The sequence below is a fragment of the Carcharhinus amblyrhynchos genome, unplaced genomic scaffold (genome assembly GCF_965287045.1).
Source record: "Carcharhinus amblyrhynchos unplaced genomic scaffold, sCarAmb.v2.hapA scaffold_42, whole genome shotgun sequence".
NCBI classification, from domain to species: Eukaryota; Metazoa; Chordata; class Chondrichthyes; order Carcharhiniformes; family Carcharhinidae; genus Carcharhinus; species Carcharhinus amblyrhynchos.
The window spans coordinates 2,082,045-2,092,461 of record NW_027649783.1 but is presented as its reverse complement, the minus strand read 5'-3'; the positions used below and the strand labels follow the sequence as shown (position 1 = coordinate 2,092,461).

Here is a 10,417-nt window from a genome sequence, read left to right as displayed (position 1 = left end):
AGTGACCATTCTGAATGGGCCGCGACTGCGCGACTGGCGCAGCGTCACTCCCAGCCCAGCGTCATTGCGTCATTCAATTCGATCCGGAGCTGAAACCAATGAGAAATCAAAGCGCTGGAGACGCACAGAATCCTTAAAGTGGAACCGCACAGATAATTATAATTGTACAATTATAATTCGTTGATGGCAGTTAAAGCGGAAAAAGGACTGCCGAAAGTCACAGAATGCAAAATGTGAAACCCGCGGGATGGGAATTAGGAATTAAATTAAGCGGACAGGCGACAAAAATGACAGAGGGGAAAGTAAGCTGGAATCAGGGGAGATTAGAGAGGGAATTCCAGAGCTGAGACCCAGAGAGCTGAAGGAACTATAATCGCTGCTGAAGTGAACCAAATCAGAGATGCTCACGAAGGCAGAATCAGAGGAATTCAGATATCTCAGAGAATTGTTAGGCTGGAGATGACGAAAGGCAGGAAGAGCTGAGGACATGGAGGGATTTGGAATCATGTATGTGAATATTAAAATTGAGACATTAATTAACCACGAGTCAGTGTTTGTCACTGAGCACAGGGTTGATGCATTAAGGGTATTTGGAGTGAGCTCTGATTTAATGATTAGAAATCAATTAGCAGCTTCCTGGACGCAGCAACACAATAAATCGGATCAGAAGTGAACTACATGGCCCCTCAAGCCTGCTGCTCCATTCAATGGGATCATGCTTTCGATTCCCAAACCACAGAATCGTTACAATGCAGTAACAGTCCATTCGGCCCATCAGGTTTGCACTGCATTATTGAAGCTGCACGCTATCTAATCCCACTCTCCCGCCTCATCACCCCAGAGACCCGGGTTTGGTCCTGGCCTTTGCTGACTGTGCTGATTTTGCACATTCTCTCCCAGAGGTTCCTCTAGTTGCTCTGGTTTGTTTCCATGGTTGAAAGATGTGAAGGTTAGGTGGATTGGCCATGATAAATGTTCCTTCAGTTTCAAAGATGTGTACAATAGGCACTGAATCGGTTCAATATCGATTCAATTCACTGAATCGTTGGCGACTAGAATAACAATGCAGATTATCAATTTGAATTATTCAAAATCATAGAATGGAGCATCCATTGTGAATGAAAGGAAACTTTAAACTGTGCAGCTGTGCTGTGCTTCAGGAGCTGGTTTTACAGAAATCTCCATTCTTCAAAAATGTTGCCTCACCTGCTGAGCATTTCCAGTATTTTCTGTTTGTGTTTCAGGTTTGCAGCTTCCAGCTTTGTGTTGTGTTCTGTGCAAATGTTTTACAGGGAACAGGTTCTGATCAGCCCTGTGACAGATGGAGTAGAATGTATCTCCCGGCTTATCAAGCCTTTGAGATTTGACTCCAAGCTACACAGGAGAATGAGGAAGAGAGAGAGGGAGGATCAGTCTGTGATGGACACATTTCCTGTATAAAGGTGTGTATTTCCACAGCTCACTCAACAAAAATAAGATGTTCCAACACGAGTTGCAATCAATGAAGTTCTTCTTAACAGTTCTTGACGTTTAAACTATGAGATTGTTGAACTTACCAATAGTTTCTGCATTGTCAAAAATCCATATATGGACAAGTAAAGTACGTACCTTGGGCGTGGCTCTGTGGCGCAATGGAAAGCGCGTTGGACTTCTAAATAATGGCAAATTAGCCATTCAAAGGTTGTGGGTTCGAGTCCCACCACAGTTGGATTTTCGATCAGATTCGGAGCAAACAGTTCGCTGCTTCATTGATGTGATTCAGCTTCGGCACCGACATTTCCTGCTCTGCCATCTCTCCATGCTGTTTCTGTTAACCCGGCTCCCAGGGAAACCACTGACTCGAGAATAAATCGCAAACCCCGGGGGCTTTCTTAAAGTTTGATACAACATTCACTGTTTGGGTGAGAAACAGTAACATCTTTCTCAATTCGATATTTCACTTCTTTTGGAAGATAAAAAAAGGTTAAAGAACATGCAACAGCAAATTATAAATCAATAAATAAATATCAGTGCCCTGCAATGTAGGGGTGTTATTCTGATGTGTCTGCTGCGCTTGTCCTTCCAGGCTGTCGTAGTCATGGGTTTGGAAGGTGCTGGAGAAGGAGCCTTGCTGAGTTGCTGCATCGTGTAGATGGTGCACACTGCTGTCATTGTGTGTCGGGAGGGGAGGGAGTGAATTTTTATGCGTGGGGCGCGAATGAATTGGGATGTTTTGTCCTGGATGGTGTTACCCTTCTATCGCCCTGTGTGTGTCCTGATCATCTCTTACTGCTTTTCTGTGTGTTTTTCTCTGCCTGTTACGTTCGGGTTGATGTTAAGTGTTACTGTCCAGCCAGGGTGCGCTTCCCAACTCGTGGGTTTGGTTTGAAATAAAAATACAATGAATAGTTTCTTCTCTCCCGCGCAACAGGGATAGGCAGGAAGTGGTAACGTTCGGGGCAGAGTGACGCAGCAGAAGCTGGACCCATAACCCAGAGGTCGATGGATCAAAACCATCATCTGTTATCATGTTCTCATAGAAATCCTATAGTACAGAAAGAGGCCATTCGGTCCATCGAGTCTGCACCGACCACAATCCCACCCAGGCCCTACCCCCATATCCTTACATATTTTACCCACTAATCCCTCCAACCTACTCATCTCAGGACAATTTTTAGCACAGCCAATCAACCGAACCCGCACATCTTTGGACTGTGGGAGGAAACTCACGCAGACACGAGGAGAATGTGCAAACTCCACACAGACAGTGACCCAAGCCGGGAATCGAGCCCAGGTCCCTGAAGCTGTGAAGCAGCAGTAATAACCACTGCGCTACCCCAAAACTAACAGTTACAATTTTTGTTTAGCGGTTCCCCGACGAAACAAATTGGAACTTCTAAAGACTGTATACCAGACCCGCTACGAGCAGGGCTCGAACCTGCGCGGGGAAACCCCATTGGATTTCAAGTCCAACACCTTAACCACTCGGCCATCGCAGCTGCTTGGGGGAGGTCTCACTAACATCAAATAGTAACATTCGGCTGCTGCCGAAAGGCAACTCTGAGTTTTCTCGACAGTAAATTTGTTTCATCATCTTGATTTTCATTAACGGGGAACACAGCACATTTATCCCAGGTTCACAGTAAGTAATCTCACCAAAACAGGTTAAAGTCCAGCAGGTTTATTTGGCAGCATGAACTTTCGGAGAGTTCCCCTTTTATCAAATAAGTGTTTAGCTCAGTTGGCTGGGCTGTTTATTCAGCCAGAAGCTCGGGATTAATTCCTGTATCGTCTGAGATTGTTTTTATCCTTGCTCCTCTCCTAAGGTATGAACTATCCTGTTAAATCACCACCAGTCAGCTCTCTCTCCTTTAATGACCCACAGAAACATCTGAGAGTGTGGGCCTTGCTTTAACTTTGCAAGAAATGAACACCTCACAATTCTGACATATTGTTTCAGATATAAAACTGTGCAATAATAATCTGAGCATGCGAACCGGAAGCATCCCTAAAATATCATTTCTACCATCGTTTTGAAATCTGTCATTTCGGGGACAATTAACTTTACCCAGATACAAAATCCGACCCAGAAAAGCTTCATGAGCCTGACGTGATTTGAACACGCAACCTTCTGATCTGGAGTCAGACGCGCTACCGTTGCGCCACAGGCTCCCACTGCTTCCTGCTTTTTACATCCGGGTTACGTTCGGCCAATTCAAAACCAGACAGCGCCCAGGGAATGGAACTGTCTCCCTCTTTACTTTCTGTGGTTAGACATGGAATGGAAGAGTAACAGCGAACCGAGATTAAGGAGTAAACAGCAACACGACATTATCCTGCGGGAGAAACATGTTGTTTGTTACGGGTGTTAAAACACAAGAGCTGGTTTGGTGAGAAGTCAAATGAGAAAACGCTGGAAAATCTCAGCGGGTCTGGCAGCATCCGCAAGGAGAGAAAAGAGCTGACACTTCGAGTCCAGATGACCCTTTGTCAAAGTTTGGTGCTAAATTATTCCGTGACGAGGTGGCCGAGTGGTTAAGGCGATGGACTGCTAATCCATTGTGCTCTGCACGCGTGGGTACGAATCCCATCCTCGTCGGTGATGCGTTTATTCTGACCCCCCAACTGATGGCTTGTTTAAGTGTTTTAAGGTTCGCAGAACCGAGATGAAGTTTGGACACACAGTCTTGAGGGGTGAATGCTCCAGAACAATTCCACATTCCCAGAATTCTCATCCTCGGAGAGACTTGAATCAAGTCAGGTTACCAGCTTTGGACAGGAGTTCACCACCCTGCAAAAATGTGGTTTCGGAATCTCCAAAGCAGACGCCAGTGGCAAGATTTTATCTTTCCAGAATCGGCAGGTCAGCCATGAAAATTAGTGCTGTATTAGCGGGATTGGCCATGCTAAATAGCCCCTTAGTGTCAGGGGGATTAACATGGTAAACATGTGGGGTCACGGGGATACAGCCTGGATGGGATTGTTGTCGGTGCAGGCTTGATGGGCCGAATGCCGTCCTTTTACACTGAGGGCCCTCTCTGAAGTTCCAGGCGGCAGTTTTATTTCTCTGAGAAGATTGACACACCAGTTCCTAATTTCTTCACATTTTATCCCAAAAGCGGACTCAGATGAGATTCGGACCCACAACCTTTGAACATCTCACAAGACAATGACTTGCTGTCTAACATGCCAGTACCAACTGCCACAAAAGGTCCACAGCAGACACCATTTCCCTGGCCCTGCACTGAATCCTGGAACACCTAGATAACAAGGACACCTAAGTCAGACTCCTATTTATTGACTACAGCTCAGCCTTCAACACTATTATTCCCACAAAACTCCTCTCCAAACTCTGTGGCCTGGGCCTCGGCACCTCCCTCTGTGACTGGATCCTGAACATCTGAATTCACAGACTTACCTTGAATGGATTATCTCGCATTAAGTTGATCTTTCTCTACGCCCTAGTTATGTCTGTTACACCATATTCTTAACAGTTCTTGATGTATAAACTATGAGATTGTTCAACTTACGAATAGTTTCTACAGTGTCAAAAATCCATATATGGACAAGGAAAGTAAATTCCCAGCACGTGGCTCTGTGGCGCAACGGAAAGCGCGTTGGACTTCTAAATAATTAAATTAGCCATTCAAAGGTTGTGGGTTCGAATCCCACCAGAGTCGGATTTTGAATCAGATTCGTAGTAAACAGTTTGCTGCTTCATTGATGTGATTCACCTTCGGCACCGACATTTCCTGCTCTGCCATCTCTCCATGCTGTTTCTGTTAACCCGGCTCCCAGGGAAACCGCTGACTCGGGAATAAATCACAAACCCCGGTTTAATACAACATTGACTGTTTGGGTTAGAAATCGTAACATCTTTTTCAATTCGAGATTTCACTCCTTTTGGAAGATCTATTACTTACGTGGCGAAAAACTGCAGCAGGCGACGGTGCAGAGGGACCTCGGGGTCCTTGTGCATGAGTCGCAAAAACCCAGCTTGCAGGTGCAGCAGGTGGTCAGGAAGGCGAATGGGATGCTGGCCTTCATAGCGAGGGGGATTGAATATAAAAGTAGGGAGGTCTTGCTGCAGCTGTATAGGGCATTGGTGAGGCCGCAGCTGGAGTACTGTGTGCAGTTTTGGGCGCCGCACCTGCGCAAGGATATTTTGGCCCTGGAGGGAGTGCAGAGGAGGTTTACTAGGCTGATACCGGAGTTGAGGGGGTTGAGCTATGAGGAGAGGCTGAATAAACTAGGCTTGTACTCGTTAGAGTTTAGAAGAATGAGGGGAGATCTCATTGAGACGTATAAGATGATGAATGGGATGGATAGGATAGAGGTGGAGAGACTCTTCCCGCTCAAAAAAGACAGTAGGACTAGGGGGCACAGCCTCAAGATAAGGGGGAGGCGGTTTAGAACGGAGTTGAGGAGGAACTTCTTCACTCAAAGGGTGGTGAATCTATGGATTCTCTGCCTGTTGAAGTGGTGGAGGCTGCCTCGCTAAATATTTTTAAGAAGCGGGTTGATGGGTTCTTGATAAGAGAGGGGATTAAGGGTTATGGGGAGAGGGCGGGAAAGTGGAACTGAGCCACGACAGATCAGCCATGATCTTATTGAATGGCGGGGCAGGCTCGAAGGGCTAGATGGCCTACTCCTGCTCCTATTTCTTATGTTCTTATGTTCTTATAAAAAAAGGTTAAAAAACACAAACACAACAACAGCAATTTATAAATCAATAAATAAATATCAGTGCCCTGCAATGGAGGGGTGTTATTCTGATGTGTCTGCTGCGCTTGTCCTTCCAGGCTGTCGTAGTCATGGGTTTGGAAGGTGCTGGAAAAGTTGCCTTGCTGAGTTGCTGCATCGTGTAGATGGTGCACACTGCTGTCATTCTGTGGAGGAAGTGATTTTTTATGTGTGGGAAGCGAATGAAGTGGGATGCTTTGTCCTGGATGGTGCTAACCTTCTGCAGTTCTGTTCAATCTATATTGATCCAGGCAAATTAACTCAGGAAACCAAGAACATAAGAACATAAGAACATAAGAAATAGGAGCAGGAGTAGGCCATCTAGCCCTTCGAGCCTGCCCCGCCATTCAATAAGATCATGGCTGATCTGTCGTGGCTCAGTTCCACTTTCCCGCCGTCTCCCCATAACCCTTAATCCCCTCTCTTATCAAGAACCCATCAACCCGCTTCTTAAAAATATTTAGCGAGGCAGCCTCCACCACTTCAACGGGCAGAGAATTCCAGAGATTCACCACCCTTTGAGTGAAGAAGTTCCTCCTCAACTCCGTTCTAAACCGCCTCCCCTTTATCTTGAGGCTGTGCCCCCTAGTCCTACTGTCTTTTTTGAGCGGGAAGAGTCTCTCCACCTCTATCCTATCCATCCCATTCATCATCTTATACGTCTCAATGAGATCTCCCCTCATTCTTCTAAACTCTAACGAGTACAAGCCTAGTTTATTCAGCCTCTCCTCATAGCTCAATCCCCTCAACTCCGGTATCAGCCTAGTAAACCTCCTCTGCACTCCCTCCAGGGCCAAAATATCCTTGCGCAGGTGCGGCGCCCAAAATTGCACACAGTACTCCAGCTGCGGCCTCACCAATGCCCTATACAGCTGCAGCAAGACCTCCCTACTTTTATATTCAATCCCCCTCGCTATGAAGGCCAGCATCCCATTCGCCTTCCTGACCACCTGCTGCACCTGCAAGCTGGGTTTTTGCGACTCATGCACAAGGACCCCGAGGTCCCTCTGCACCGTCGCCTGCTGCAGTTTTTCGCCACGTAAGTAATAGTCTTTCCTACCATTCTTCCTACCAAAGTGGACCACCTCACACTTGCCAACATTAAATTCCATTTGCCATTTCCTGGCCCATTCGCCCAGCCTATCTAGATCCTTCTGCAGACTCTCCACACCCTCCGCACAATTTGCCTTTCCCCCAATCTTGGTGTCATCAGCAAATTTCGACACCCTGCACTCGGTTCCCTCCTCCAGATCATCTATATAAATGGTAAATAGCTGAGGCCCCAGCACCGACCCCTGGGGCACCCCACTAGTCACCAACCGCCAAACCGAATAGCACCCATTGACCCCCACTCTCTGCCTCCTATTTGACAACCAATCCTCTATCCACGCTAACACCCTACCCCCAACTCCATGTCCCCTGACCTTCTGCAATAACCTCTTGTGAGGTACCTTGTCAAACGCCTTCTGAAAATCCAGAAAGACCACATCCACCGGCTCTCCTCTATCCACTGCCCTAGACACATCCTCATAGAACTTCAGTAAATTTGTCAGACACGACTTCCCTTTAATGAAACCGTGCTGCGTCTGCCCTATCAAGCAATTCCCTTCAAGATGCCTCGCAATTTCCTCCTTAATGACGGATTCCAACATTTTACCTACCACAGACGTTAAACTAACCGGCCTATAATTCCCCGCCTTTTGCCTGGCACCCTTCTTAAACAACGGCGTATCATTAGCCGTTTTCCAATCTTCCGGCACTTCCCCGGAATCCAGCGACGTCTGGAAAATAACCACCAAGGCATCCACTATAACCTCCGCCATTTCTTTCAGAACCCTCGGATGCATTCCATCCGGTCCTGGGGACTTGTCCACAATCAGCCCCTCCAGTCTGTCGAGCACCACCTCTCTAGTAACAGTAATGTCATTAAGACCCTCCAGTCCTACCACCTTTCCATCGCTAACACCCGGCAAATTATTCACGTCCTCCTCCGTGAAGACAGAAACAAAAAAGTTATTCAATACCTTAGCCATATCCCCATCCCCTACCACTAGGTCCCCTTTCTCATCCTCTAAAGGACCAACGTTCACCCTAGCCAGCCTCTTCCTTTTTATATATTTATAAAAACTCTTGCTATCCTTTTTTATATTAAGCGCTAGCCCAGCTTCATAGCTTCTCCTACCCTCCTTTATCAACTTCTTTGTCAATCTTTGTTGACATTTAAACCTTTCCCAATCCTCTTCTCGCCCACTACTCTTAGCTACTCTAAATTCCTCCGCTTTTAATTTAACACTTTCCTTCACCTCCTTCGTTATCCACGGCTTATTACCTCTCCTCCTACTGTCCTTTTTGACCATCGGAATAAATTTCTGCTGAGCACCAAGAAAGATCTCCTTAAAGATCCTCCACTGCTCCTCAGCAGACCTACCTTCCAACGCGCTCCCCCAGTCCACATTCGCCAATTCTTCTCTCATCCTACCATACTCCCCTCTATTCAAACAAAGGACACGCGTCCGGGAACTCACTTTCTCCTCCTCCATCTGCACCAGAAACTCCACCATACAATGATCACTCTCTCCAAGAGGATCCTTCACCACAAGGTCCCTAATTCTACCCGCCTCATTACATAACACCAGATCCAAGATAGCTCGCTCCCTCGTCGGCTCCAACACACACTGTTCCAGGAAACTATCCCGGCAGCATTCCAAGAACTCCTCCTCGAGCCCACCGTGTCCAACATGGGTCGACCAATCAATATGCAGATTGAAATCTCCCATAACTACTGCCGTCCCATTCCTGCACGCCGCACTTATTTGCGCGTTAACAGCCCGCCCCACCTCCAGATCATTATTTGGGGGCCTATAGACGACACCCAGCAGCGTCTTCCTCCCTTTGCTGTTCCTAATCTCCACCCACAACGATTCCACGTTCTGCTCTTTGGCTCCGATATCATCCCTTGCTACCACCTTGATACTATCCTTAATCAGCAGAGCTACGCCACCCCCTCTTTCCTCCTGCCTATCCTTCCTAAACACTTGATAGCCCTGTACATTCATCTCCCAGTCCCTGTCACCTTGCAGCCACGTCTCTGTAATGGCCACCAGATCGTATCCATTTGTGTCGATCTGCGCCACCAGCTCATCCACTTTATTCCGAATGCTTCGTGCATTCAGATAAAGCGCTTTCATCCCAGCCTTCACCTGGACCCTATTTGCCGTAACGCCACCAATTGGGACATCCTCGGCCTCTTCCCTTACCTGTACCCTATCCTTAACTTTAGACCTCGTAGCGTCACCTACCCTCGCACCCTCCCCCCCCCCCCCCTAATTAGTTTAAAGCCCTGTCTACAGTCCTCTTTACTCGATTCGCCAACACTCTGGTCCCAGCACGGTTCAGACCCACCCCATCCCGCCCGAACAAGTCCCACCTACCCCAATACTGGTGCCAATGCCCCATAAATTCGAACCCATTCCTCCCACACCAATCCCTGAGCCACCCATTCACTTCCTTAATCCTGTCAACCCTACGCCCGTCTGCACTCAGTTCAGGCAGTAGCCCAGAGACGACCACCTTGTCGGTTCTACTTTTTAATTCCATTCCCAGCTTTTCATACTCCCTCCCCAGATCCTCAGTCCGCACTTTGCCTACGTCGCCGGCACCCACATGTACTACAACGACCGGGTTCTCACCCTTCCACTCCAGATTCCTCTGCAGCCCAGCTGCGACATCCTGTACCCGAGCACCAGGCAGACAACACACCCTTCTGTGCACTTTGTCATTGTGACAAAGGACAGTGTCAATACCCTTCACCCCACTATCTCCAATCACTACTACGTTCCTTTTCACCTTCTCTTTGCCTATGTCCTGCTGCATCACTGTACCGTGTGCAGTTTGCTCACCAACCTCACCTGCCTCGTCCTCTTCCAGACTGGAAGCAAGAACCTCAAACCTGTTATGCAGATTAAGAGGCTGAGGCCTCCGCTCCTCACCCCCCTTCCTCCTCCCAGCAGCCCCCTTTTGTCCCTGACCCTTAGATTTAGCCAGTCTAGCAGGGGTGGATGTCACTTGCACCCCATTGACAATGGCACCCTCTCTCCCCCTGATGAGCCTCAGTGTCTGTAGCTCAGAGGCCAGCTCATCCACCTTGAGCTGGAGCTCCTCCAGCAACCTGCACTTACTACAGACATGGTCACTG

The 10,417-nt window shown here is 47.7% G+C and overlaps 5 non-coding genes across 5 annotated transcripts; 3 read left to right on the top strand and 2 right to left on the bottom strand.

Moving 5' to 3' along the window:
* Nucleotides 1–1,617: 1,617 nt before the first annotated feature.
* Nucleotides 1,618–1,708, top strand: trnar-ucu (transfer RNA arginine (anticodon UCU)). Its single transcript is given in 2 exon segments — nucleotides 1,618–1,654; nucleotides 1,673–1,708. It is a non-coding gene; the product is annotated as a tRNA-Arg (tRNA).
* A 1,188-nt stretch (nucleotides 1,709–2,896) lies between these two features.
* Nucleotides 2,897–2,978, bottom strand: trnas-uga (transfer RNA serine (anticodon UGA)). Its single transcript has one exon. It is a non-coding gene; the product is annotated as a tRNA-Ser (tRNA).
* Nucleotides 2,979–3,579: 601 nt separating this feature from the next.
* trnaw-cca (transfer RNA tryptophan (anticodon CCA)) lies at nucleotides 3,580–3,651 on the bottom strand. The gene has a single exon. It is a non-coding gene; the product is annotated as a tRNA-Trp (tRNA).
* Nucleotides 3,652–3,996: 345 nt separating this feature from the next.
* Nucleotides 3,997–4,078, top strand: trnas-gcu (transfer RNA serine (anticodon GCU)). The gene has a single exon. It is a non-coding gene; the product is annotated as a tRNA-Ser (tRNA).
* A 992-nt stretch (nucleotides 4,079–5,070) lies between these two features.
* Nucleotides 5,071–5,159, top strand: trnar-ucu (transfer RNA arginine (anticodon UCU)). Its single transcript is given in 2 exon segments — nucleotides 5,071–5,107; nucleotides 5,124–5,159. It is a non-coding gene; the product is annotated as a tRNA-Arg (tRNA).
* Nucleotides 5,160–10,417: the final 5,258 nt, after the last annotated feature.